The sequence below is a fragment of the Phaenicophaeus curvirostris genome, chromosome 2, assembly GCF_032191515.1.
Source record: "Phaenicophaeus curvirostris isolate KB17595 chromosome 2, BPBGC_Pcur_1.0, whole genome shotgun sequence".
In the NCBI taxonomy this organism is placed as follows: Eukaryota; Metazoa; Chordata; class Aves; order Cuculiformes; family Cuculidae; genus Phaenicophaeus; species Phaenicophaeus curvirostris.
In genome coordinates, this window is record NC_091393.1 from 89,313,671 (window position 1) to 89,341,002 (window position 27,332).

Below are 27,332 nucleotides of genomic sequence, written 5' to 3' on the forward strand. Positions count from 1 at the left end.
ACTAATTACGTGCTGCATCGATGGCAAAATTCCAGTGACTGGAAAATGAGGTACCAACACTGAGTTCCCTAGAGAAAAATCCACATTTGTACTGGTAAAGAAATAATCAAGTCCCTAGTCTTTAGCTAAAGCAATACTACTCCTTGCTACTATATCACAGAGAAATTCCTGCTAAATCATTCCCGTAGTTTAAACTCTGTGGAGACTCAATGAAATGGAAGATAAACATCTGTTAGATGTCAGCAATGGAAGACCATTTCCTGCCAGTTTTTTGATCAATATCTTTCCAATACCATCCCCTTTTGAAATTATAAATAAATCCCTGTGAAAAAAACCCGCACCAACATTGCATACTGGTCCTTTTAGATTTTACTATTTGTAAAACTGTATATTGGATTAATTTCTTTTTTTAGCCCAAGTTGTTTCAGTGTCCAATTGTGATCTGACCCAGATATCCCAAAACCTAGAAGTAGGTACTTTTATCAATGCATGGCCATTAAGAAACATCACACCCAAACAGTTACCATGCTTTCAGTTGCATCTTGCCTTAAAACTCAAGAGCCAAATCAACTTCCAGATCATCACAACTTAGTGGACAGCTCTTGTTTCTCTTGCACTCTCTGCTCCTTATTTCCCTCCATATGATTTAAGTTAAACTTGGAAAGCCTATTTACCTTGCAGATGTTCTCACAGAAAGCCATCCTAAAGCAAGTAAATTATCATCTAGGAACTTATATCTGGAATGTGGCCCTTTTGTGTATGGGTACAGTTCAAGGAGTGGATCAGCATGCTGTAATGCAGTCCCGTAATCTAAGAAGGTCTTCTGTTTGTAATGAGATCAAAGGTGTGTTGGCTTTGGCATTTAGAAATCTAGATACCGATTAAAATTCTGGAATACTCTGACAACAACTGTTTTAAGCAGAAGTTACCAGATGGTAATTGTTGTGTGGGTACTACGTTGTCTGGCAAGGAACAAGCTAATGATGCACAAAAACACTTTAATGCACAGCCTTCAGGCTGTAAAATTAAATTGACAAGAGGCTTCATACTCATCTACCCTGCTTTCCAGTTACGTGCAATGCAAATAAATTTACCAATACAAGTGTACAGGTAAGGAGAGACAAAGTTATTTGGCACATAAGTGTTGTTTGGATTAAAATGAGTGTAATCCCTCAACATGACTAACATTTGTGAACTTCTGCATAAATTTGCAGAAAGCTATAGATCATGATTTAGATGTATTGCAGTTACAATGGTGGGTGTTTAGAACATAAAAATCAAGCAGACACGTGGAGATTAAAGCACAGGTCTCTTTCGGTCATGTTTTGGAAATGCAACACAATGACAGCCTAAACCCCCAAATCCAACTAAGCCTGTCAAGTTTAAGGAAAACTGCAGAAAAACTAAGTAAATACCATAGGTGCTATTCATATTGTTATATCATGAATACAAACAAGACCAGAGCTGTTCCCAGCAAAGAACTGTGCATTTTAACTCAATTAATTACAGTGCTATCTGTTGTATGTACATGCATAAGAGGCCCTGATTAGATTCCTTTGGCATGAATGATGTGATTGATATCAGAAGAATGACAGAGAAAGTAAGACGATTACTTGCACTGCTCTTGCAAGGATGTGTGAAGTTCCCAATGGCTCAAAGCATCATCAATATCCTAGGATTTATTTACTGAAGAAATCCACAGAGCATTGTTCATGCAGAAATAAAAGCAACAGTATCTCTTCAACTGGGTGCTGTTTAAAGAAATACATGGTTACAGTCTACTTTTCCACTCTTACGCTAGAGATCATGCACAATATTTGCTACCAACCTGGCCATGCAAAATGCAAAACTAAAAACAGACCTTCACATGCACCTTGATTTCGCTTTTTCATTCAACCGTTCAGCACTTGTACTACAAGGAGCCTGTTTAAAGTGTATCTGTCTGCATATCAGGGCTCAGTTGGAATCTCCCTGAAAATCACATTGAACAGGTACCTTGCTGATTTAAATTGCAGTGTTGAAATCTTTATCAAAGAACACAAAATAATGCTAAGTGATTATTTCAATACTTTTCTGTGCTGGAAAGCTCACTGAATTTGGTTGGGTTTTTTTTGTTTTACTGAAAAGTAAGTATGACAGGCTTGCTCTGAATTAAATAATCTATTTCTCATAAAATACATTTTTCATAAAAGAAGAGAATTCTGTTAAACAAATAACAGACAACCAAAGCTTGACCATGGTCAGGCAAATTATGTTCATGAATATATACCCCTATGAAGCACATTTATACTGCTCATGACTGTTATCATTTCTCTTAGGAAAGAGTCTCTTAAATATACATATTCTAAAGAAGAAACCATTTAAAAGGAAGTAAATCAAAATTCACTAGAGATAGTCTAAGTCAGTCAGTGGTCTGTGACTCTGGTAATCATGCTTTCTTCCTCTTTCTTGCTGTTTAGGACTTCTGAGAAAGAAATTAGAGTGATAATTTTTGTCCCTAGAAATGTAAGACAGAATAATGACATCAAATCATATCAACTAATTTATGTATTTTTTTATTTGTTCTGTTGGACCATTTCTCCAGGACAACTATTATATTCAATATCCTCAGTATATTAGCATCCTGCAGTAATGTATTTAGGTTGGGCATGTTTATTGTATTTATTAACCAGAGGACAAAAATAACAGAATGAAATGTAATAGAACACATACATCTTGTGTGTAGTTAGAAGGCAATATATATAATTGTTTCTCCTTCATGTTTGTTGATTTAAATGAAAGTCAACAACCGATTTTAAATTCAATATAATTCAATACTCAGTACAGACCAAATTCTGTTCCAGTTGTCTGAGCATCCCTGAACTTTAAGCACTACAGCAGCCCTAGGTGCTTCTGCAGCAATGGTGAGGAATTCCCACTGGAATGAATCTGTATGTCTGCAGTGGGGAAAACAGAAGCGTCCTACAGATCCCTCTGTCCATCAGCAAGAATGTGGTCGCATAATGTCCTACCTACCTGTTTTGTGTGGCACTTACACATGGAGAAATCTGGCCCATCTACTCCATTTTTCTCAACACCTGATGTGTGAAAGAAGCTTTTGTGCAAGAGTGAAAAACCAGAGTGCAGCTATGCTACCTAGAATAAGCTGGGGTCTAGACGAAAGTGAGAACTACAACTCTCCCAGAATGCCAGTGGCAGAAGGCCAGGGATTCAGTGTCAGCAGAGGCAACAAGTACCCGGGGTCACTGTTGAGTCACTGCCATCACTGTCCAGTACTCCTGGACATCAAGGATGTGAAAGAACAGCATATGGCATAGCCAATTCCCATATGCAGGGGGGAAATGGGGCAGCTCCCAAAAACTTCCACATGTGCCTGGACTAAAGGTCCAGCCCGCTCAGTAACTACCTCTGAGAATGGACACGCACGTGTACATGGAACAGAGTAGAAGATTAAGGTAAGCAAAAATCATGTCTCTTGGCAGATCCTCAAACACCTACCACAATACGGTTACCTCTTTTTAAATGGATGAGTTGTCACTGTTTTATCCTATTGTATTCCATCAACACTTCTGCTTTCCCCAGAGAGCGGTTTAAGCCACAAATTTCACATGCAGCTCTAAATTCCCCTGAATTTTCAGATGAAGAGATATGCCAGGAATTTTAAATTTATTTTCCCGTAGCTGGGAAATTATTCTTACAAAACAATAGTTATCTCCTGCCCAAATACAGTAAGTGAGCTCATGTTTTATTCTCCTAAACTGTGCAATTGTACAATTAAATGGGTCCAATGCCATTTATTTGTCATGATTTCACTTTGATCACATCCACATATTGAAGTGTTCAGCTGATAGAACAACTGCTCTTCTTTGAAATAATGGATGAAGAGTGATGAAAGTAGAGAAAATGTGCATCCAGCACAATGCTGGAATTTAGATGCATGATAAAATATCTAAAATGCTAAATGATCTTAGGGCCTAAGGAGCATTTGTGTCTCCTGAATAGGACTTTCTGAATGTTACATGGAATTGGGTCTGGAAACAACACAAAAAGACATTTAGACCAGGCATTGCAGTCTTTAAATAAAATATAGATGAAAACTGTAGAAACTCTGGAGGTCATCCTACCATCAGCAAAACAACTTGCAAGAATTTTTGCAAGACAGTGAGGGAGCAGGAGCCAGCAATCTGATAAGTTATTAAATATTGAGCCCTACTTAAAAATATGAAATTTCTTTGATACTCAATCTTCAAAGCAATTTGTCATACACTATCTAGTTAACCTTTATACTGTAAGCATTGTTCCAAGATTTTGAAAATAGGGCAACTAGGAGTAATTTAGCAATCCCTTAGAAAAAAAATGGGATAACTGTGCCTCAGGAGCTGTCTCATTCTTTCTGGCTGTGCATAAATGTCAGTATCAGGATTTAAAAACAAAACTTCTTGGCTGCTCTTCTCAGGACAATATCCAAACCGCTATCTCACTTTCTACGCTGCATGAAAACAGAATTAAAACAACACCAGAATCTTCCACCTTGTACTTGTATAATCCCTTCATTTAAAAAATATTTCACATAACTCTATTCAAGCTTAATGAACAGTGCTGGCAATCTTAATCAGAAAGTACCAAATACAGCACTCCTCAAGCTCACAGCCTCACTAGCTTTATTACACCTGTGCTATACCTCCAGCTAAAATAGTTACCCTATGGGCTAACTTCTGGAGAAACTCTTGCTTTTGCAGATCTGTTGTTGGTAACAATATAAAATTTATATTAGGGTTGCCAACCTTTTGATCATCTCTTTACATCCTGAAGGCAGACAAGTACAATTAACACAACTCAATCCCTTAAATCAAAACCTATGAGATCCAAGAATTTCATGGTTTTCTAACAGTGAATCCATCTAACCCACAGCAATGAAACACGAATTGAATATAAAGTAGCCATAATGCCTTAGCAAATGTCCTAGATTAACATTTCAATTACTTTTACTACCTGAATAATAAAGAAAAATTAATAAAATAACTGCAGTATTAGGCAGTTACTGCCTAATATTTCCAGTCTTATTATGATTTGTTAAACCTTTTACAGATACTTATATATAACAATTCTCAGAGAAGGAAAATGCAACACATTTAGGTTCAAAGATAATGTATTATAATATTAGAAAGCATTCTTAGTGATGCACAGGTCCTAACAAAACCAGAAGATGGATAGAACAGAGGCAGTGTGCTCCTTAAAGACATTTAGCAAATGGGATTATCATGTCAATCTGGACCTGCCATTTTAAAGCTGTCCCACCTGAACATCTGCAAGAAGGGGTAAATGATGTTAGCAGTTTCCTAGTTTTGTTTTTGGTTTAACAGGCTAATATAAAAACATGATCCTCATTTATTTTTTAAAGATGCTCATGGGGTTTTTCATTTTGCTTATCTTTCTTATCAAGTAAAAACTTAATGTCAGCATGAATCTACCATGACCGGTTAAGATAATCATAGAATCATAGAATCATAGAATGACCAGGTTGGAAGAGACCCACTGGATCGTTGAGTCCAACCATTCCTATCAAACACTAAACCATGCCCCTTAGCACCTTGTCCACCTGTCCCTTAAACACCTCCAGGAAAGGTGAATCAACCACCTCCCTGGGCAGCCTCTGCCAGGGACCAATGACCCTTTCTGTGAAGAATTTTTTCCTAATGTCCAGCCTAAATCTCCCCTGGCGGAGCTTGAGGCCGTTTCCTCTCGTCCTGTCCCCTGTCAGTTGGAAGAAGAGGCCATCACCCTCCTCTCTACAACCTCCTTTCAGGTAGTTGTAGAGAGCAATGAGGTCTCCCCTCAGCCTCCTCTTCTCCAGGCTAAACACCCCCAGCTCTCTCAGCCGTTCCTCGTAAGAGCTGCTCTCCAGCCCCTTCACCAGCTTTGTTGCTCTTCTCTGGACTCGCTCCAGAGCCTCAACATCCTTCTTGTGGTGATAATGACAGTGGCCTCCTTTAAATTACTTGTTTCTCACTCTGTTTACACCATTAAATTGCACTAAAATGTGTCTTTTGCTTTGGGGTATCCCATGTCTTTTTAAAAGCCTCTAACAGTACTTAGATTATCCACTTCAAGATTCCGTTGTAGCTTCCTGTGTAGGTAAGCAGGATTTAGCACAAATAAGAGCCCAACTCCAAATATAGACAGTTGTGTTTAGCACTGTGTTTGTTACCATATTAATTTCCTACATTCCCATTGCATCAGTTCCTAGTGCAGAGAAGCCCCAGTTGTAGACAGTTTACAGACTTCATTCTCAGGCCACTAATACTCTGGAAAAGAAATTTTTTCCATGGAGTTCCATGCCATCTCTGGGATGAAGGCTGATTTGTAGCCTTTAAAACTGTGAGGAAAGAAAGACTGTTTTCTGACTGCCAGCAAGGAGTGATTGCACAGGACATAGGGAAGCAAACACGAAGGAAAGAAAAAAGTGTGTGCTTGGGTTTGGTTTTTGGTTCCCTATCTATGCAATCGTCCACAGAGATTCATGCCAAAGCAGCATCTCATAGCACATATTGCCTCATGTAGAGTTAAATCATTTTTTAATTTGGAAACGTAATAATCAGCAAGAATGCTAGCTGGCAGTACACAGCAGCTCCTTCATCCAAGGAAGGATTCACATCTCCAAGACAGACATATTCCTTCTGTTGTCAGTGAGCCATTTTCTACTTTGCGCCAAAGCGTCTGCAGAAGGTCTGTCAGTCAAGACAAAACACACAGATTCAAAGCCATGGTGTACACTCGGCCATGCCATTTCCCACAGTCAGCTAGAGAACATAGGAAAAAACATATAGCATCTGTGGTGGATATGGGAGAACAGGTGATTTCCAGTTCACCATTGTGTGTGAATGGGTAGGAGAGACATATTGCTTTTAGTGTTCTGAATGCATCTCGCTCACACCCCCGTGTTTACTCATGTGTATGCAAACCAGTACTGAATCCCACAACACAACATGCAGCTTTGTGTCTTTGCACATGCATTTGGGACATGCCAAGAAGGATATCTACCCATCCTCCCTGTACAACATCACACGTGGGACCATCCCTCCCTCACATTGTCTTTGTTACAGTTCTGGCTTTTCTAATCTCCTTAATTTCTCAGTTTCTCTGTGAATATCATTGTATCATTGCAGTTGCCATAGGGTAGCCATTCTTACCTTCACATCTTGCACCAGGATCTTCACTAGCAGCATCTAACATAGCTCATGTGACTTATGATCACATGCCATGTATATCGTCTGTAGCACTGGCTGGATACGGTAGAAGCTCTGCTTGGAAACAGAAGACTCAGGAAATAAAGATGGATGTACTATTCATCTCTCAGATATGTCTGGAGGTACATGTTGCTGCAACAGATTTACAAGTAAACTAACATTTTTTTTTCAATTTGTTTTCAGTGCTCAGGGTTATTTTTGGCCACGAATGTTATTCTTTGACTGTCTGAGCTCCTCTGGAGGCTTCTTCTTCTTCCTGTGAACCATGGACTGGTTCACAGAGCAGCCTCCAAGTCGTGTGTGGTACGCTATCAGTTCCAAGAAAAATGAGTCAAGTGTTAGCCCACATGAAATTAATTCCCTGTTATTTTAGGAAGAGGCAGAGAGGCTCATAAGTCATTTTCATCACTGCTGGGAAGCAATAACCAGGCCTGTTGCACAATGCGGTGAACAGGGCTTTCACAGTAATTTAGGCAACATAATGATACAGCCAGGGTAACACATGACATGGCAATGCCATGGAATGTGCCATTGAAACACAAATACTTCAGTGGATATCCCTGCACTTCAGTTCTACAGGGATCATCCTTCTGCATCCAAGTTGAGATTTGTTGAAAATATAAAACAGATTCTCCTAATTATTTTTAAACTTTTTAATGAAATAATTATATTACTAGCAATGACAATTATAATTTGAATTGCTTTCAGTACCATGATTTAATACACAGATTTCCACCAACATCTATGCTAGTCATTTTTCCTTTGAATGCGAAGGACTTGGAATCCCTGGGTCATAGGTTTCATTTTGGAAGGGTGAAGCTCAATCTGCAAACCCATAGTCTGGAAAAAGACTGAATCTGTGTTAATCCTTACTTTAGCTGCACAAATGTATCTTCTGCAGTGACACAATACTCAGCAGGGTCTCAGGTGAAGGTGTTAACTCCTCCACTCCAAGCCCGACTTGACACAGGGCCTAAAGATAATCTCCATTATCAGACTTCAAAATTGTATCTGGAGTGCCACTGCAGAATAAAATACTGCAGTGCTCCATATGGTTGGTGGATGGGTTCACCCAGTCTGAGATACTTTACAATTGTAACGTCTAATTAGCTTCATGACTTCAGGAATTCTAAAATCCACCAACTCCACTTACAAAGTCCATAGCATGAGTAAAAACATTGATGGTGTACCCCCAAACAGGGCTTAGAGAGCAAACATCTTGCACCAACTCCCAAATCCTGCCTTCTCTTATGGGGTTGTACGCAGTCATATAGTTTCCTATGAAGGATCAAGGGGCAGTGTCTGCTCTACAGATGCATGACAAAACAGTAATAGCACAGAAAACAATGCTATATAAAAAGAGAGTGGCAAGTGGTCACTGTAGCTGAGACTGAGGTTAAATTTATTTCTAAAGCTTCTCTGTCAACAAGTTATTTAAGGCTTGCCTCTATATTTTTATCCTTCCTGCTGGTTTGAGTTTCTGGATCATTACTGCAAATTAATGACAAAGATATTAGTAAGATAGACTTCCTTCCAGTGGCTGGAAACATGTACTTTAGAAACGTGTTCCTCTACTGGTTTATTGCAGGCAGAAATTATAGGTTTCCAAGAATCAAATCAGGTTATTTGTATATTAGATGAGAGACACAGAGGACAGATTTTACTTTTAAAATTTCAGCAACAACAAGAGTAACTTGGAACTGTACTCAAGTACTCTTAAGATAACTGAGCAGATTTATACATTTATAAGTACATGTCAGTTTTTCTTTGACTGAGAATGTAGATTCTGTACAATATACACAAAGAAGATGATGAAAACAATCTCACAGCAGCTTAATTCTGCAGTTTTTATGGTGTGCTTAGATTTGCAGGGTACACAATCTCCACTAAAGTTCACAGGGTAGCATAAGCATTGGCAATTGGTATGTTCCCTAAAGAAGAAAATCTTCAGCTTTAGAGAGCCCCTTAGGAGAATTGTCTCCTCCCCAAGTGATAGTTGTATGTATCAATGATAAACAATAATACTTTTCAATTCCTCTACTATAGTAGTCTCCATTTAATAGTTTAAATCTCATATTGATTTAAATGTGATTCTTTGCTGAAGTGACCACTTCACAATGTAAGATGAATGTTGGTTAAATTCATGTGACTTCAGCTTCCTGGAAAGACAATTTATAATAGTAAATCCACAGAAACCTGCAGAGAAAATGCTGAATACATTGTAGTACACCTAGCTTCCAATAATATCCCCTGAAAGACACACAAAAGGAAAGCAAGCAGAAGACCAAAGGATAACATGAATTTGTATGAAAATCCCACAGATAAAGATTGCCAGAAGTTAGGAGTATTCAGTTATTTCTGATACTTATATGTCTGAAAGTTAGGCTCTGAACCTTCTAATGACTTTTTGCAGTACAATTACATTTCAAGTCTTAGTCTTGATGTTTGTTTAAACTCCAGTGTTGTCCACTGTGGTTGGGCTAGCCCTTATATCAAGATGGTGACTAAAGAGTGCAGTAAAACAGCTAGAGAAGCTCTTTAGATCTCATTCAATGATTCAGCAAGAAGGACACTGTCATAGATTGGTTTAGGTTTTAAAATGGAATGGTACCTCTCTTCTGCCTCCCTTACCAATTCTCCCTTACCATATGCAAGTGGGGAAAAATTTGCTGGTGTTGATCTGCTTGTGCTACTTCAGACAGAGGACACAGGGAGAGGAAAGTAGAGGGGAGGGGGAAAGGCACAGAGAGAGGAAGAAAGGGCAAGCTCGTTAATGTTTTTCTTTCTGCTTGTTTTTATGAGTCACTCCACTAAGTATTTGCATTAGCAGGTCTCCTGCTGCTGCTAGATCATTCAAGTGCTTGTTTAGTTGCTGTGCCTCTCGAAAAGTCCAACAACCCTGAATTTCTATACAGCTTTGTATTTTACTAATTAAATCTTTCAGGACTTCCCATCACTGTGGTCCGTGTAGCAGCACCCGTTCCTCAAACTCAGTACTATCACTCGAGAAAAGATTACAGGCATTTATTGCTGCTTCTTCATATGTTGTCTCCTGACCAAGTTGTATCAGAAAAGGTGCTAATAACGACATAACTTGAATGTCACAATAATCAAGTTTATAGTTCAAAGTTTTTTTTCCTATCTGAGAATTGAAACAAAAAATTTGCTTAACCTTGGACGACATTTGCAAACACAAACACTGAGTATAACAGATCAACTCACATTGAGAGTCGTATTTCTCTGTTCAGATATGAGACTAAAATTGCTCAGAAATGTATCAAATCAGAAACTATATATGCACTGATGCTGCCTTATTCCCACAGAACAGGGTTTTCAAAAACATCTTGCAGTTGAGTTAAACAACAGGTAGGGCTGTAAGCAAAACTATATCACGGCCAGCATGAAAGGGATCTGCTAATTCTAAGGAAAGCAAAGGAAGAAAGAACAGCAGACTGCTTTTTCTGTCTGTATGAGATAACCAGAAATTTTCTGTTTGACCTCCTTTATCTCTTGCTTATTCCTCAACATTCAGAATTTCTTTAACAGTTTTCTTTCAATAAACCTTTTCTTTTCCTTTTCAGAGTGACAGAATAAGGTATGTTAATTAAATACGAACTAGCAACCTGACCGTTAGATTAAAAGGTGATAAAACCATCAGAACTTACCTGCTCACATGCAAGGATTTTTCAGATAAGAAGTTCACTCTATGTGAGAGATTGTGTCCCAAGAGGAGCATTTGCAGAGGAAGCTCATCAAAGTAGCTCTATATCTTCTGCATAACTTGTTTGTTCTGTTTTTCCTACTTTTCAATCAAAACAATGGCTGACAGGAGAAAAATGGGTGCTTAAAGGATGTAAAAGCCTTATATTGGTTCTAAAAGAGCCAGCACACTAAAAGCAACTTTTCTTCATTGCAGTCTCATGATCTAGACAACTTTCTCCCAAGCATGGTTCAATCCCAAACAGTGACTGTGTATAAACTGTATCCTCTTACTTTTTACATCTGTTCCCAGTGTGAATTCAGAGATGCATGTGCTGACTCCAGTAACAAAAATACTTTTTTTTTTAGTTACTTGTTATTCTTGCTACATTAACATAATTGAGGAAGTGTGAGCTACAGCTCTTGCCTATCACCAGCAGAACTATGGGATAATTAAAGAACTAGTTAGTTATTTGCATGCAAATTAACTGCCTAGGTGAAATGCCCTTCAGAACATTTGTCACATATAGTGATCTGCTAGGAGACATGAAACTAGAAGATTAAAATACTTAGTTGCCTGATTTAACCTAAAGACTTTTAGGGAAGAAAGCCTGTCTTCTACTTGGACCCTGGGCATATTTTATTTTGAAGTGGCTGGAAACATTAAACACAGTTTTCTATAGCCAAAAGTTTAATTTCCATCCTGTATAAATGTTGCTTTATGCTAGATATATTCTTGCCCTGTATGTCACTTAGGATCAATCGTAGAATCATAGAAAAGTTAGAGTTGAAAGGGGTCTAGAAGGTCACCTAGTTCCACTCCCTACGCCATGGGCAGGGACATCCCACTAGATCAGGTTTCCCAAGGCCCCATCCAACCTGGCCTTAAACACCTCCAGGGATGGGGCATCCACAACTTCCCTGGGCAACCTGTTCCAGTGCCTCACCACTCATGGTGAAGAAATGCTTCCTAATGTCTAGTCTAAATCTGCCCTTCTCCAGTTTGTAGCCATTCCCCCTCATCCTGTCACCACAAGCCTTTCTGAACAGTCCCTCTCCAGCTTTCTTGTAGCCCCTTTCAGATACTGGAAGGTCACTATAAGATCTCCTTCTCTTCTCCAGGCTGAACAAGCCCAACTCTCTCAGCCTGTCCTCATATGGAAGGTGCTCCAGCCCTCTGATCATCCTTGTAGCCTCCTCTGGACCCATTCCAACAGTTCCATATCTTTCTTTCATTGAGGATTCCAGAACTGGACACAATACTCCAGATGAGGTCACACAAGAGAGGAATAGAGGGGCAGAATCACTTCCCTCGACGTGCTGGCCCCGCTTCTTTTGATGCAACTGAGGATATGGTTGGCTGCCTGGGCTGTGAGTGCACACTGTCGTCTCATGTCAAGCTTCCCATCAACCAGCATCTCCAAGTCCCTCTCTGCAGGGCTGCTCTCAATCACATCATCCCCTGTCATGTACTGAAAACGGAGATTGCCCTGACCCAAGTGAAGGACCTTGCACTTGGCCTTGTTGAACCTCATGAGGTCCTCACAGGCCCACTTCTCCAGCCTGTCCACGTCCCTCTGGATGACATCCCATCCTTCCGGTGTGGCAACTGCACCACTCACCTTGGTGCAATCTGCAAACTTGCTGATAGTGTGTTTGATCTCGCTGTCAATATCCTAGATGAAGATATTAAATAACTCTGGTCCCAGTAGGGACACTTGAGGGACACCACTTGTCATGGATCTCCATCTGGACTTCGAGCCATTGACCACTACTCTCTTATCCAACATACTGTCCACCCATCAAACCCATATCTCTCCAATTTAGAGAGAAGAATGTGGTGGGGGACTGTGTCAAAGGCTTTACAGAAGTCTCGATAGATCACATCATTCCATTTACCTGTGTCCACTGCTGTGTTTACCCCACCATAGAAAGCCACTAAGCTCGTCATATAGGATTTGCCCCTGGTGAAGCCATGCTGGCTGCCATCAATCACCTCCATGTCCTCCGTGTGCTTTAGCACATCTTCTAGGGGGATCTGTTCCATGATCTTCCCAGGCACAGAGATGAGGCTGACAGGTTGATAGTTCCTAAGGTCATCTTTTCTGCCCTTTTTAAAAATGGGCAAAATGTTACCATTCTTCCAGTCACCAGGGACCTCCTGATTGCCATGACTTTTCAAATATCATGGTGTGTGGCTTGGCAACCACATTGGCCACTTCCCTCAGGACTCTGGGATGCATCTCATCAGGTCCCATAGACTTATAAATGTTCAGGTTCCTCAGGTGGTCACAAACCTGATCCTCCTCTTCTGTGGAAGGGGGTTTACCCCCCTGGTCACCATCTTGCTGTCCCTTGACCCAGGAGGGGTGAGGGGAGCAGTTATTGGTGAAGGCTGAGGCAAAATGTTGTTAGGTACCTCAGCCTTTTCCTTATCTGTTGATATGTGATCACCATTTCCATCAGTGGGGTATGTTCTCTTTGACCTTCCTCTTTTGATTGACGTACCTGTAGAAGCGCTTCTTGTTAGTCTTTACTTCCCTTGCCAAGCTTAGCTCCAGCTGCGCCTTGGTCTTCCTGACTTCATCCCTATACAACTGGGCAGCATCCCTATACACATCCCAGGTTACCTGTCCCTGCTTGCACTGCTTGTGCAGTTTCCTCTTCTTCTTCAGTTTAACCAGCAGGTCTTGACTTAGCCACACCGGTCTCTTCCCTGCCTGATTTTGTACATGGAAAGTGACCTTGATTATTTTCCAGCTTTGTTCTGCTACCTTGTCTCAGAGGACCATGTCCCGGGGGATCCTACCGAGTAATTCCTTGAAAAGCTGGAAGTCTGCTTTCCTGAAATTCGGTGTCCTGACTGTACTGCTCACCTGTCCCATATCCTTCTGGACCCTGAACTCCACCAGTGCATGATCACTGCAGCCCACACTGCCTCCTGTCCTAATATCACTGATGAGTTTGCTTGTATTGGTGACCATCATGTCCAGTATTGCATCTCCTTGGGTGAAGGTCTCTATCAGCTGGTCTAAGAAGTTATCCTCAATGCACTCCAGGTGTCTTCTGGATTGCCTGCAGCTTGCCGTTCTACTTTTCCAGCATATATCGGAGTGGTTGAAGTCCCCGAGTAGGATGAGAGCTTGCAAGCGTGAAGCTCCTGCAACTGAAGGAAGAAGACTTCATCAGTTAGCTCTCCTTGATGGGGTGGCCTGTAGTGTACACTAACAACAAGGTTCCCATTGGTTCTTCTGTATTTAATTTTTACCCACAAGCTCTCAGCCTGTTCGTGGCTACTCTTCAAAAACAGCTCTTCACCTTCTATCCCTTTCCTGAGACAGAGGGCAACACCTTCACTTCTCCTTCCTGGTCTATCCCTTCTTAACAGCCTGTAGCTGTCAATAGCCACAGTCCAGTCATGGGATTCATCCCTCCATGTTTCCATGATGGCAACTAGATCATAGCTTTCTAGTAGCACGGTAGCTTCCAGCTCATCTGAAGGAGAAGGACCTGGGGGTGTTGATTGACAGCTGACTGAACGTGAGCCAGCAGTGTGCCCAGGTGGCCAAGAAAGCCAATGGCATCTTGGCTTGTATCAGAAACAGTGTGGCCAGCAGGTTCAGGGAGGTTATTCTGCCCCTGTACTTGGCACTGGTGAGACCCCACCTCGAATACTGTGATCAGTTCTGGGCCTCTGAGGTTCTTGAGCGTGTCCAGAGAAGAGCCAGGAAACTGGTGAAAGGCCTGGAGAACAAGTCTTACAAGGAGTGGCTGAGGGAAATGGGGTTGTCTAGCCCGAAGAAGTGGAGGCTGAGGGGAGACCTTATTGCTCTCTACAGCTACCTGAAAGGAGGTTGTAGAGAGATGGGTGCTGGTCTCTTCTCCCAAGTGACAGATGATAGGACAAGGGGGAATGGCATCAAGCTGCACCAGGGTAGATTCAGATTGGACATTCCAAAAAAATTTTCACCAGAAGGGTCTTCAGACACTAGCAAAGGCTGCCCAGGGAGGTGGTTGAGTCACCATCCCTGAAGGTGTTTAAAAGGTGGGTAGATGAGGTACTTAAGCATATTGTTCGGTGGCAAATTGGTATGGCCGGACTTGATGATCTCAGAAGTCTTTTCCAGCCTGGTGATTCTGTGATTCTATAATTCTATGAACATCAGAAGACCATTTTTCCTGTGAGGGTGACTAAGTGCTGGCACTGGTTGCCTGGTGGAGTGTCCATCTTTGTCCATCCATGGAGACATTCAAAAGCTGTCTGGACACGGCCCTGGGCAACTAGACCTGGGTGACCCTGCTTGAGTACGGTGACTGCACCAGCTGACCTCCAGACGTCCCTTCCCACTTCAGCCATTCTGTGATTCTGTGAAATCCTGTAGAACCTCACTCAGAATTTCCAGAGCTGAAGATCATTCTTCACTGAAGAATTCCAGTATTGTATTTAAATTTAACAATAGCTTTGTAGTCCGTTGCTGCTGGTTGTGGCTTTATGGTGGAGAAGATCCCTTAGCACAGACTTTGATAGCAACTGGAAGACCTACAGTAGAGAGCTGCCTGTACCTTAAGAGAGTGAGCAGCAGGGAATTACATTTAATGTCTCCTCCTTTCAATTCCAGCATTCTTTCAGCAAGTCGCAGCGGGGTTTCCCTACAATTCTGTATGATCTCACTCTGTTCACTAATTTCCCCTTGTAACAGGAATGCTCTTGCTTGCACAATATAAAAAAAAAAGATCATGTGGCTGTAAAACCTGGTAGTTTAATGGTACTGTAGTTTTAAACAATGTAAATTTGTCCTGCTGAATGCTCTGCTTGCATTCTGATCTAACCTGTGTCTTACTTCATTTGAGAAGTTAAGAAAAAGCAAATAATCAAAAAGAATAAGACTGTCCCATTTCACCCTCAGCTGTTTTTTTTTAACTGAGAAGAAGAGCTGGGTCACCATGATGAAGACAGGCAGCATTTTGCTGCAGCAGCATAGTCAGTAGTCTATTAAAAGTGCTCATGCATCTGAAGATTCTCAGTCCTGCTTCACAGAGATTCATTGTAATTAGGTACATTTTTTGTTGTTGAACTGCTAGCAGAAAATAGCTTCTTTACAGAAAATGGAAAATTTAATTGCAGTGGTTCAGTTTTGCTACACATTTTGGAGGGTTCATTCTATGATGTCTGTAGCTGCCAACAAAGTCTTTGTCAGCTAAGCCCTGCTTATATTTGAAGAAACTATTTTAGTATTCAGATTTAGAATACAAGACGGAGATATGGCCTCTCTATTGCTCTCACAAATACACACATACTTGCCCATATTTCTTCATATCTTCTGCTTGAAAACACCCGTGAGCTTCTAGAGGATCAAACTGTGACCTTGTTGATGTTGATGTCAATGTCAAATCATTATGGACTTCAGTGGGGTCTGGAGCTGCAATCAAATTTACAATGGTGACTGAAGATCAAAAGTAAAATGTATTTGCCTATTAGAATCACTATTTGTAAAGTATTTTACCGGGCCAATTTTGTAAAGGATAAGCATGTAAAAAAGATTTTATGTTTTTTTCCCCCTTTTTTTAAAAGGAATTACTGAGAAATGAAAATACGCAAAAAAACCTGTCCCTATGGTTTCTTGACTAGCAGAAAATGAAAAATATCAAGAAATTGCAACAAAATAAATATGTTCCTATCTAAATAAATGGAATAGTTACATAGCTGAGGTTATAGAAACATGCTCATTCATGTAAGAAGAGCTGTCTGTTGCCTAAATGTGTGGAGACCTAGCATCTTTTCTAAGAAACACCAAGGAATATAGAGGTACAGATAGGTAAATACAGACTCAAAGATCTGGCTAGTGCAGGTAGCCTGGTCCATTAAGATAATAAGGAAGTCTTACCTCTTTTAGATATTTACAACTGGTTGGCCCCATTCTCTATGAGAAGTGAATTCTTCCTGAATGCCTTTATGCCCGTCACTCAGGAAAGAAGAATTATAATATTATTATAATCCTGTAATATCTGATTAGTCAAGCCAAAACCACACAAACATGTCATGCTAACTTTACAACTTAAAATTCTCCCAAAAACCTGTTGGTCTCAGCAGCAGCTGAGTTTATCATTAGTATCTGATAGCATATTTTTCCCCGTCCTTCAACACCATATTAACTTTGTGACAGTATAACTTTAGAGAACTTGGCTGTAAATCATGGGTTTAATTTTATCTCAGCAGATGTAGATATCAGCGACTGTCTTTAATTATATAATTTAAAATTTGGAAGTTGTTAATTTGGCCTCATTAATCAGTGTCACAGTATATAGTTAACAGGAGGAGTATTTGGAAAATCTGCACATATTGAATTAATTTTCCTTAGCAATTTAGAGGAATTGAAATTCTTTCAAGGCAGCTGCCGAAATTATTGGTAATACTACAAAGTATTGGTAAATACAAAGATCTTGTTTGTCATCCTTTTAATTGTGTTTAGAGATGACACAAACTGATGTATCAACTACTCCATAATGAATTCTAATAGATTTATTAGGAAGAAGAATACTAAATCTCTTCCTTCTTTCAGAAGCTAACTCTGGGTGTTAGAAGATGTAGTATGAGGACAAAAAGAGGTTGGTTTTTCTGTATGTACTTGCTGAAGGTTTTTTCAGGGACTTAAAAGGCTGGATACCAGTGGTCAAATGTTGAACTAAATGGACTGCCTTTCTGATACAAAAAAACACATTCATTTTATTGACATATTTCACTAAATAGTTACAGAAAGCTCATCTTCTTGGTCTGACAGTGTTTGTAACCTGGCTCAGTAGCTATTCTCTGAACTGGGCTTTATACATCCCCTTGTGGCGTTGGTTTTGGCCTGTAGGAACACACACAACACTGTTCCTGCTATCCTTATGCTGGAGGCTTTATGGATAGATAGAGTGGAGCTATTTTATTGACTTTTGGCCACTGGAAGTTTTTTGCCTACTCTGGAGATGTTTCCAGTTTGCTAGCATCCAGTGCTTCACCATCCCTTGTCACTGGTGTGGCCACAGTTGTGGCTGATCTTGGCTTTGCTTTGTGACACCTGGCACAGATTATTCCTCACCAGTGCCAAAGGTGCTGTAGTAAACTTCCTGCAGCCCCACCAAGCACACAGCATGCCCTGAAATGACATAAAGAAAATGAAAAAGTTCCCAATTGTTTTCCTCCTTTTCCAGCCATCATTCTGTTATTTCTATCTGCTGCAGCTGCTGCAGGAAGAGGCTGTATTACCTCTATGAACTGCTGAAACTTGTAGCTAACTGCTGTGAGCCAGCAGGTTTCAAATGTGAAATGCGGTTTGCTGTGAAGATCTTGTGTTCAAGATGGTCACCTTTGACCTACCACATGGCACACCAGCAATGATGTTCAGTCCAGTGTGTTAGAAAAATGGAAATAATAGAATGATAATAAAAACATGATAATTCAGTGGAATAAAATTATTTTCTTGTCAAAATAAATGATACTTATTCATGTAATTGATTCTTGTAATATTGTAGCTCCAACAACTGTACTAAACAATTGTTGTATTTGACAAAAAAGAGATAAAAGTCAGTAACTCTTCACTGTAGAGAACAGAAGCTGGCTTCAAAATTTCTTGCTTTGTCAGGCAGTAACAAATCAATGTCATATTGTGTAGAAAAAGTCAAAGCATGTGCATGAGCAGAGAAAATCCAGTCAAGTAGAGAGAAAAATATCTAAAAATCAAGGAAGAAGAGACAGCAATTGCCAGCTGCTCTGATTAAATATTCTTTTCTGTTCTCATCTTCATTCTTTTGATTTAATGTCTTTTTTAAAGTACCTTGTTATTTGTAAATTAATATAGCTCACACTTGCCCTGCCATTCTTTGGCGTTTAGGGATTAAGATAAAATTAACAGAATATGTTTTATGAAGGCCTGTTAGTAAAGAATCCATTTGCTCAGCCTTTTTTTTTCATTAGGCTTTACTTTCAGTATCAGTCTTTAGAGGCAAGAGGAGTCCAAAATATAAATAAAATATAAATATAAAATTTATAATACGATTTATGATTTACAAGTAAAAGAAACTGTAAAGTGGCAAAACACTTTACCATTGCTGCCCTACATCTGACTAGAAGTTCATCTAGAAGTTCATCTAGAAGTTCATCTAGTCAGATATGTCTCCAATACTGGCCATAAGTAGATCCCTGGGAAAGTATAAAACCAGGGCAAGAATACAATACTTTCCTCTTATACTGTCCCTCCTCCCTTTTTTCCTTTCTCAGCCCTTTGGGGAAAAAATGGCCTACAGTCTTTCGCTAACCAATGTGGTGGACACATAAACCTCAGAGTTTTTTAACAGCACCCATCTCATGTTTCAGTGTTTTTTTGTACTTAGATGAGTTCTCTTGATTTGCTGGTTGTTCTGTGTTAGTGTTTAAGTATGACAGATCAAGAGTCCTTCCGAGAAGCACATATCTGCATAGAGTGAAGGACAACTATTGCCTTGAGATACCTTAAACCTCTATTTTAACTAGACAAGACAGGTTGGAAAGGGAAAAGGTACATATCGTGATCCTTGGTGCTCTAAATTATGCACTAATTATAAATATATACCTGAAGTCATTTTCCATCTGGTAGATAGAATGTTGCTACAGAGCCAAAGCAGCATAACCTTACATAGTGATTTGAAGCTCAAGGAAATTTCCACTGCCACAGCATCCAACTGCCTTCACAGGATGCAGAGAGAAAGCATTTGCTTTCTCTAGGGGAGAGCAGATCATGCTGGCGGAGAAGGCTGGACATCCTTGGCTGGATGCTGCCACAAACCTCCCAGTGAGTAGAGAAAGTGTTACTACAAACCATGTCCGAGGTGACTCTTGGGCACCAGGAGAAGAGGGAGACTGTGTTGCGCCTATCCTGCTGAAGTCATCCTTCTTCCTGCTGAAGAGAAGAGAAATAGGATTTTGGAAGAGACATGGAAGCACAAGTGATTTTAGGGCTTGAATTCTCAAAGGAGTCTAAAATAAATGTGCCAGCAGCAGGTTCGTATCCATCACCAGAGACAGCATAAATTTACTTTACCTGCCCAGGATGGAGCCATTACTTGTTGATAAAAGCAATCTGAAGTGCTTCACTTACAACGTTCTTATTTTAGAAACTTGGAAAAGGGTTTCTGCCTTTATTGAAATAACTACTTGACTGTGTTGCCCTCTGAAATCTATGAGCCACCACAGCATGGCTGCGTACTTGGGTGTTAGCTCAGTTGCTTTCTCAGGCAATCAAGTGATTTTCTCTTCATCAACTAGAGTTTATATATTAGTGAATAGACTTCCTGCTGTTAAGAAGCTCTCTCATTTGGATACTGTGTTAAGGACAACAATCTGCAGATGAGTTCTGGTCCGTGAAAAGCCCAATAAGAGTGATTCTTTATCCTGCAAGGCAAGAGTATAGACTAATCAGTACTTGAGCAGCCCTGAGCTATTTAATTGGGGTGACAAAATTATGGTGCTGTTTCTATTCATCTTGAAAGTGTTACTAGGAAATTATGAATATGGCCTAGATGAGAAGAAATAACTGATCTGTATGCAGCTATGTAGAAATGATGTGCAGAAGGGAGTGCAAATGTCTGAGCTCTTATAAAAAGAAAGACAACTTTCTAGAATATGTTGCTATTTAAACCACATTGTGTTCTGTTAATGAAAAGATATGGAGACTAAAGAGCAGAGTTGTAATTTTTCCACATGCTTTGATGGTTTTCTTATTATTTGTCTTCTATTCTTATTTTTCTGCCTGTACATATACCCAAACTATAACATCTCCCTTTTACATCAAAGGCATTTGATGAAGGATTGCCGTGATCTTTCTTCCTTTCATCTGTCTCTCCTTGCTTCTCCATATTTTCTCTGTAGCTACAAGTGGATACCACCCAGTGACAGCAAAGGCATTTGAAAAGGAGTGTCTTTGCTCTGCTGAAGGGCCTTGCAGCTGACAAGCACACTGCTAAAATTGGATCCTGCTGATCAGTGGGAGGATGGCCTGGGTACAAGTTCGTACATATCTTCATAGGGACTCTCTAGGGTATCGCTTATATAACTGTAACAGTTGCTTAATTTGCGTCCAGCTCTTAAAGTTAATCATGTGGCTTAAGATATCACAAAATTAAGTACTACAAAATACAAACATCGGCATGTCCATCCAATACAAGTATGGCAGGGTTTAGTAGAGGCAGTCAAGGGGCAGAACACCTATTCCACATGAAGGGCAAAAATTAAGGAAAGTAAAATGATGCCTTATTAGAGCATCTTTAAATTCATTTTTAAAAATTCATTGAATCTGGAAGTTCCGAGATCCCAGGGTTTCCACATTTTTAGCTATTTGTACCAGAGGGTTTCCCAAGGCTTCATGACTCACAGCTTGGGCATAAGCTGAGTTCTCAAAGGTGTCAGGTTTCCTGCTGCTCAATTGGAAGTCCAAATGTGACACGCAGCTTTTTGGTTCACAAGAGAAAGAGGATAGTCTTGTTACTTTCACAAAGTTGGGGTGCCTGGAAATGGCAGGATGGAATGTCCAACAGTCAGGAGGCCATACTGTGGGACTGCTTTGGGGCTGTGGGTCCTGGGAGGCTGTGCTCTTCTGCAACATGCCAGCTGAGGTGGCCTTTCTTCTGAAGTTCAGTGAAACCCTGTTCTTTGCTTGAGAAATATTTCTATTTTGACAAGTTGACAAAAAAAAATAATCCTGCAGAAGTCCTGTTTTTCTGGAGACCTTTCAAATAGATTTAAAGTTATGCACAAACAATAGTCAAGTTGCGTTTAACATTCTGGATTAAGTTTGAAAATGTTGCTTCCATATCTGATATCTGACAAGGGATGTGGGCTTCTGCAGGTATTCAAATATGGACCTGAAGCAATTTCAGTGCATGAGGAAATTCACGTGGATTTTAGGATGCTGACAAAGGATGCATATCTAATAGTTCTGAACATCGAATGCCATACACATATCTCAGATAATGCAGTTCTGTATTCTTGTGGATGAAGGTCTTCTCCTTTCTACCAAAACTTACTCTATCAATTGAAAATCCTAAGAACATTTTAATGCATAAATTCCGTTGCTTAATATGTATGATAAGATCCGTTTCTGTGTCAGAACTATGCTAAACTTTCCTCATTCCTATCAGTGAGAACAGCCTAATACGTGGCTAATTTTATCTCATGATAAATGAGTGATAAATCCTTAAGTATCAATATGTGAAACAGTGTATCTAATCACCAGTGATTAATAGTACAGGGGGTTAGGATGATGCCGAAGCCTTCGTAAAAACTGCACTTATCACTTTCGTGCTTCGAGTCAATTGTTGCAACATGCGAAGTCCTGCAAATGTCGCTCAGGAGCTTACTGGAGGCAAGTACAAAGCTTCAGAATCAAACCTCTTGTTTATTTTAGAGTGATCATCTCACAGCAGTGACTGCTTTGCTGTACGCTTTAATCTATTTCATTGTACATCATTCAAAATATTTAGTCTGTCCTGCATCTTCTGTGAATGCCACTAGCAATGTCATGTTTTATCTGTGCATTATTATTAGCTAAAATGTAAAAAAAAAATCTCTCTTCTCTAACTTCTATGCAGCGTTTTTACTGTTATCCTTTTTAGGTGTGCTGTGTTTTGCATTCAATTGGAACAAATCACTGTGAAGCATTTTAGCGTCTATCTGTCTGCCACCAGAAAGACTTGATTTCTTGGTCTCAAGTCTCTTGGTCTCAACTTTTAACTTGGTCTCAAGTTAAAAGAAATGTGCATTGATGTAAAATAGCAAAGTATAATACTTACTCATTAAATTGCTTTGTTATAATACAGTGAAGTTAAAGCAGTTTGGCACAAATTAAAGTAACTACTGCAGCATTTGTGTAGGGAGACAGATTCAGGTATTATAGAAATGCAGAAAATACAAAGGAACTGAAGAGACTGTTGACAACAGAACACATCATTAAATAGAAACCGAGCTTTGCTAGATGTGGGACTTGTTCCCTTATTTAATGGCTGCAAAGACCAGGGCTCAGTTTATAGCAGGATAAGTAACTAGTGCAGTATAGATTCCTTAATGTGTCTTATACAGGTTTAATGGAGATGGTCATAAATTATGACAGATTTAGGAAACTCCTTTCTGAAGTTATCCCAAAACATAGCAGCTTCTGTTGCTATATATGAGTTTAAGCAGAGATGAGGCAGGAGCTCTGCTCTCTCTCAGTTTGCTATGGCTCAAATGAAAAGCTTCACAAAAATTAACATAATTCTTTCAAAGGCTATATACTACTTCTTTTCATTCCAAGAAAAGACTAAAATAATAGCATCTGCATAGCTGCTGAATTATTTTCATAACAGTACTAAAGTATGGTTTTACAAAGTCAGTGTGCAAAGCTAACAGGACTTAAGCTTGTGGTACGGAGCATTGCCAAATCACTAGGTTCAAGAGATCGTACCCTTTGGAATCAGAAACTCCATCAAATAGTTCCCTTGTTTCACTTTAGAACCTTTGCTTTGGAAAAGGATGTTCATTATTCAAGGCATGATCTTGAAATTAACTGCAGTATATTGCTAGCGGCATTACCCTACATATGTGCTGGTTCCGTGTGTGGTGTTGGACCAACACAATGAATTATCGTAACTTGAACACAATAGGTTTAATACTACCATCTCATTGGTTTTCAAAGTGCTCTTCCCAAAATAATTTCCTTTTAATATGATGTTCTATGGTGAAACCAACTGTTTCTAAAAACTTTTAGGGCTCTGTTGGTCAAAAATGGTTGCAGCTATGGAAACATTGTAGAATTTTTTCTCATGAGAAAGAAAATTCTACATGTTAGATATTTAGATAAAGATGAAAATAGATGGCCTGAGGTTTAGGTTCTGGTCTCATACTCAGGAAATCAAGTTTCATATCTCTGCCACTAACTGTCTTGATCTTGTTACAATGAATAAATCATTTAATATTTTTCATACTCTGAAATTAAGACAATGCTTTCCCCCACACACATGGTATTTATCTGGTTTGCAGACTTCAGTTGTAAACTCTTTGGGTACGATAATGAGTGACTGACTGTGCAGAGCCTGGGACAGCGATGTGACCGAGACTTCAGGAATTCAGGCCACAGCAATAACATCAGTTCATGAGTTAACTGGTGTCAGTGCTCATGTAAAGGACTAGTTACTCAAAGATCTGCCATTATGGTAACGTGTATTCAATCATAACAACTATTTGGTGCCTGCATCACAAGTTTTACATAACATGTATGTATTAAATTAGCTGTATTTGTGTCAAACAATTACAATATTTGATGTGTGCTTGTTCCATTTTCATCTGTCCTCACTGTGAGTGGTTTTCTCCTGATATTTTTCACTTGAAATTATAATGGAGTAACTGTTGATCTAAAATAGCACTATTGCACCACAAGAAGATAAAAAAGTACTGTCTGTTCTAAAGTTACACATGATTAGTAGCTCTTTTCAGTATAGTACCCTTCTATTGGTCATGCCTTTCGCAAATGTTTGACATAAAAAAGAAAAACCCCAAATAAGTGAGGATTTACCCAGAGATATTTTGTATTTCAAAAGAATCAAAATTTTTGTTAGTAATACACAGTGTGATGAAGTGAAACTAATTTTGATGAAGTGAAACTAATTTGTTTTTAAGTCTTTAGCTAGTATATGTGAAGCTATGATTAAGTTGCACTAGTTTTCAGAAAAATGAATAAAAATGCTTAAGAAATCTATCTAAATAAATATATCTTTTTAAAAATAATCAGATGTTTGATGCGTTACCTTGGATTTGAGATTGATAACCTCCTTTATTTGTATCCTGTTGTGACTATAGAAGGTTGTCTTTAGAAGACAAAAAAAAACACTGACCTTTTGACGATTTTATTCAGTTAGGAACTCATGACAATTAGAAATATGAGCAAAGAGGAAAAGCAATAATATTTACTCAGGTCCCATTTATTTCATGGTGGTTTTATTTTAGGCCTGTAGTGTAAGGTGGCAGAAATTGATCCAAAAAAGCACTACCCATAACCTTTCCAGTTTTTTTTATTTGAGGACTCTCTGATGCCTTCATCCTTTTATCTTTAAGAAAGATGTCCCAGAGAGGTGATTTTGCCAAAAAATAAGTTACCAGTGGTGATACTTAAATTTCAGAACAGGCTGAGAATGCACTTTCTAAAAAAGCGGGCTTTTTGTCAACTGTAACCAAATTCAAAGCCTGAAATCACTTTCTATAAAGTCCCTTAGGTTTTGATTATAGGTGTGTAAACACAAAGTTTGCAATGTTGTGGCAATGTCTTTAAAGAAAAAAATTATCCTTAACTGTGCATAGGAGAACAAAAGTAAAGGTTTCATTCTTTAAGCATTAGACACCCCCAGTTCCTCCCCCAAATTACAATGTTGCCATGAGACCAGAGAAAGAATTGCATTGATTATTCTAGTTCTGATGGCACTTGGCATGTCCTTTGACATTCAGGATCATCTCTAAGGAGATGTTTCCTTTGCAACTCACAAATTTAATCAGGCAAAAATATAAATTCACAGTTAAGGCATTTTGGGTGGGCAGCCCTTTGGAATACGAAGCTACTGAGCTTTAGTCTCCTATATGCCAGTCGGTTTATCTGATTAAGAGGTATGGACTTTTAACATGGATTCAAAGTGATAAGATTTACCTGGTGGAGAAGATTATGTATACACTTTGTACTAGTGACTGGCTAGCTTAAAGTTAACAAGGAATAGGATTAAGATGAACCAAAATAATTTTTTAAATGGGAAAAAGTCTATTTAAATTATAATTCAAGTTATTGCTTGAAATTTTGCATAAAGACAAATCTCTTAACTAAGTTTAGAGTTAAGTTAAAAATGAGGACTGAACTTGAGTCTCCATGACCAGACGTGCAAACTAGGGTACTCACTTCTCCTGAATTTAGTGGGAGTTACGAACACGATTGTGTTGAAAAGCATACCACTGGACAGGCAAGGACTGGAATCTCCTGAATTTCCTATGAATCTGTATCTATTTGACTCCTGCAAACCTAAGTAACTTTTGAAATTTAGACATAGTGGTCAACAGTTCAATATGCAGATGGATATCCATGACAAGCGGTGTCCTCAGGGGTCTGTACTGGGACCAGTACTTTGTAATATTTTCATTGATGTTACAGATAGTGAGATCAAGTGCACTTTCAACAGGTTTGCAGGTGACACCAAGCTGAGTGGTGCAGTTGTCACATCAGAAGGATGGAATGTCTTCCAGAGGGACTGGACAATCTGGAGAAGTGGGTCTATGAGAACCTCATGAGATTCACCGAGGCCAAGTGCAAGATCCTACACCTGGGTTGGGACAATCCACAGTTTCAATACAGGATGGAGAATGACATGATTGAGATCAGCCCTGCAGAGAAGGACTTGGGGGTGCTGATTGATGAGAAGCTTGACATGAGCCAGCAATGTGGCTCCTCCTTTTGACTTGAAGATTTGTGTTTAGCAGAGATCTTTCAGGCTGCAAAACATGACATTTACACAATGCTATGGTTTGGTTTTGTGACATGCAGAGAACAGCCCTGTAGATGGCTGCTTTAACTAGGAATTTTCCCTCATAACTGGTCAAAAGAGTCATAATAATTTGTAGGCATTAAAGAAACAGAAGTAATCTGATGGGGAAAGTAAACTTGAAAGTGCTAGACTTTTCATACTTGGGTCAGTTGTAGTGTACCATTCTGGCCAGGAGATGACTCTTTTGTAATCCCCATAGGACCTGCAGAAAGATAATCATGTTTCTTAATTCTTCTGTAGTAGGTAACCAGTGCATTTACCTTCCCTACCAGGGGGTAGGGAATGTAGCTCTAAGTATTCGGGTTATTACTTAAGAGGTGCCTATGTGCTCCAATTTTGGATTAACAGCTTGAATATTATGAGATTATTAAAAATAAATATTTTACAATATTTTCTTACAAGATCTTTTAATATCTTCTGTTATGAAAATCTCACTTTCCTAAATCAGCAAACAGTTTCCCTGGTCCGGATCTTTGCCAAGCACCTGCAGAAGAATTGCTAGAAACCTGTTCTGCCTGAAGCTTCCCTCCTTGGAAAAGCTGTTCTCCAGATCCATATAGTTTCAGTCCTTAATTAGATGTTGGCAAACACACCACCACTACTAGCACCTCCATCCACCATGTTGTCCTTTTTGCCCTTTGTCCCTCCTTTAACGAAGCTCAAGCTGCAGACGGATGCATTTTGTTCTCATAATTTCATTCATGCTCTCTGAGACAAACACAGAGTGAAGAGATGTTCCCTCTCCCCTCCAGCTTTAGGCTTTAAATACAAGATGAAGAAATAGACAGATACAGATGCAGGACCTTAACTGTGAATTAC

General features: G+C 39.5%; 1 protein-coding gene across 2 annotated transcripts in view; it reads right to left on the reverse strand.

Moving 5' to 3' along the window:
• Positions 1-11,042, reverse strand: part of KCNK2 (potassium two pore domain channel subfamily K member 2) — a 132,554-nt gene extending 121,512 nt beyond the window's left edge. The window contains exon 1 of one of the 2 annotated variants that reach the window (XM_069852808.1): positions 10,913-11,042. The gene's annotated coding sequence lies outside the window, so the exon portion shown is untranslated. Of the gene's footprint in view, positions 1-7,190; positions 7,390-10,912 lie in introns of those variants that run through there. The other variant, XM_069852807.1, reaches the window with a different exon arrangement.
• Between the last annotated feature and the right edge of the window lie 16,290 nt (positions 11,043-27,332).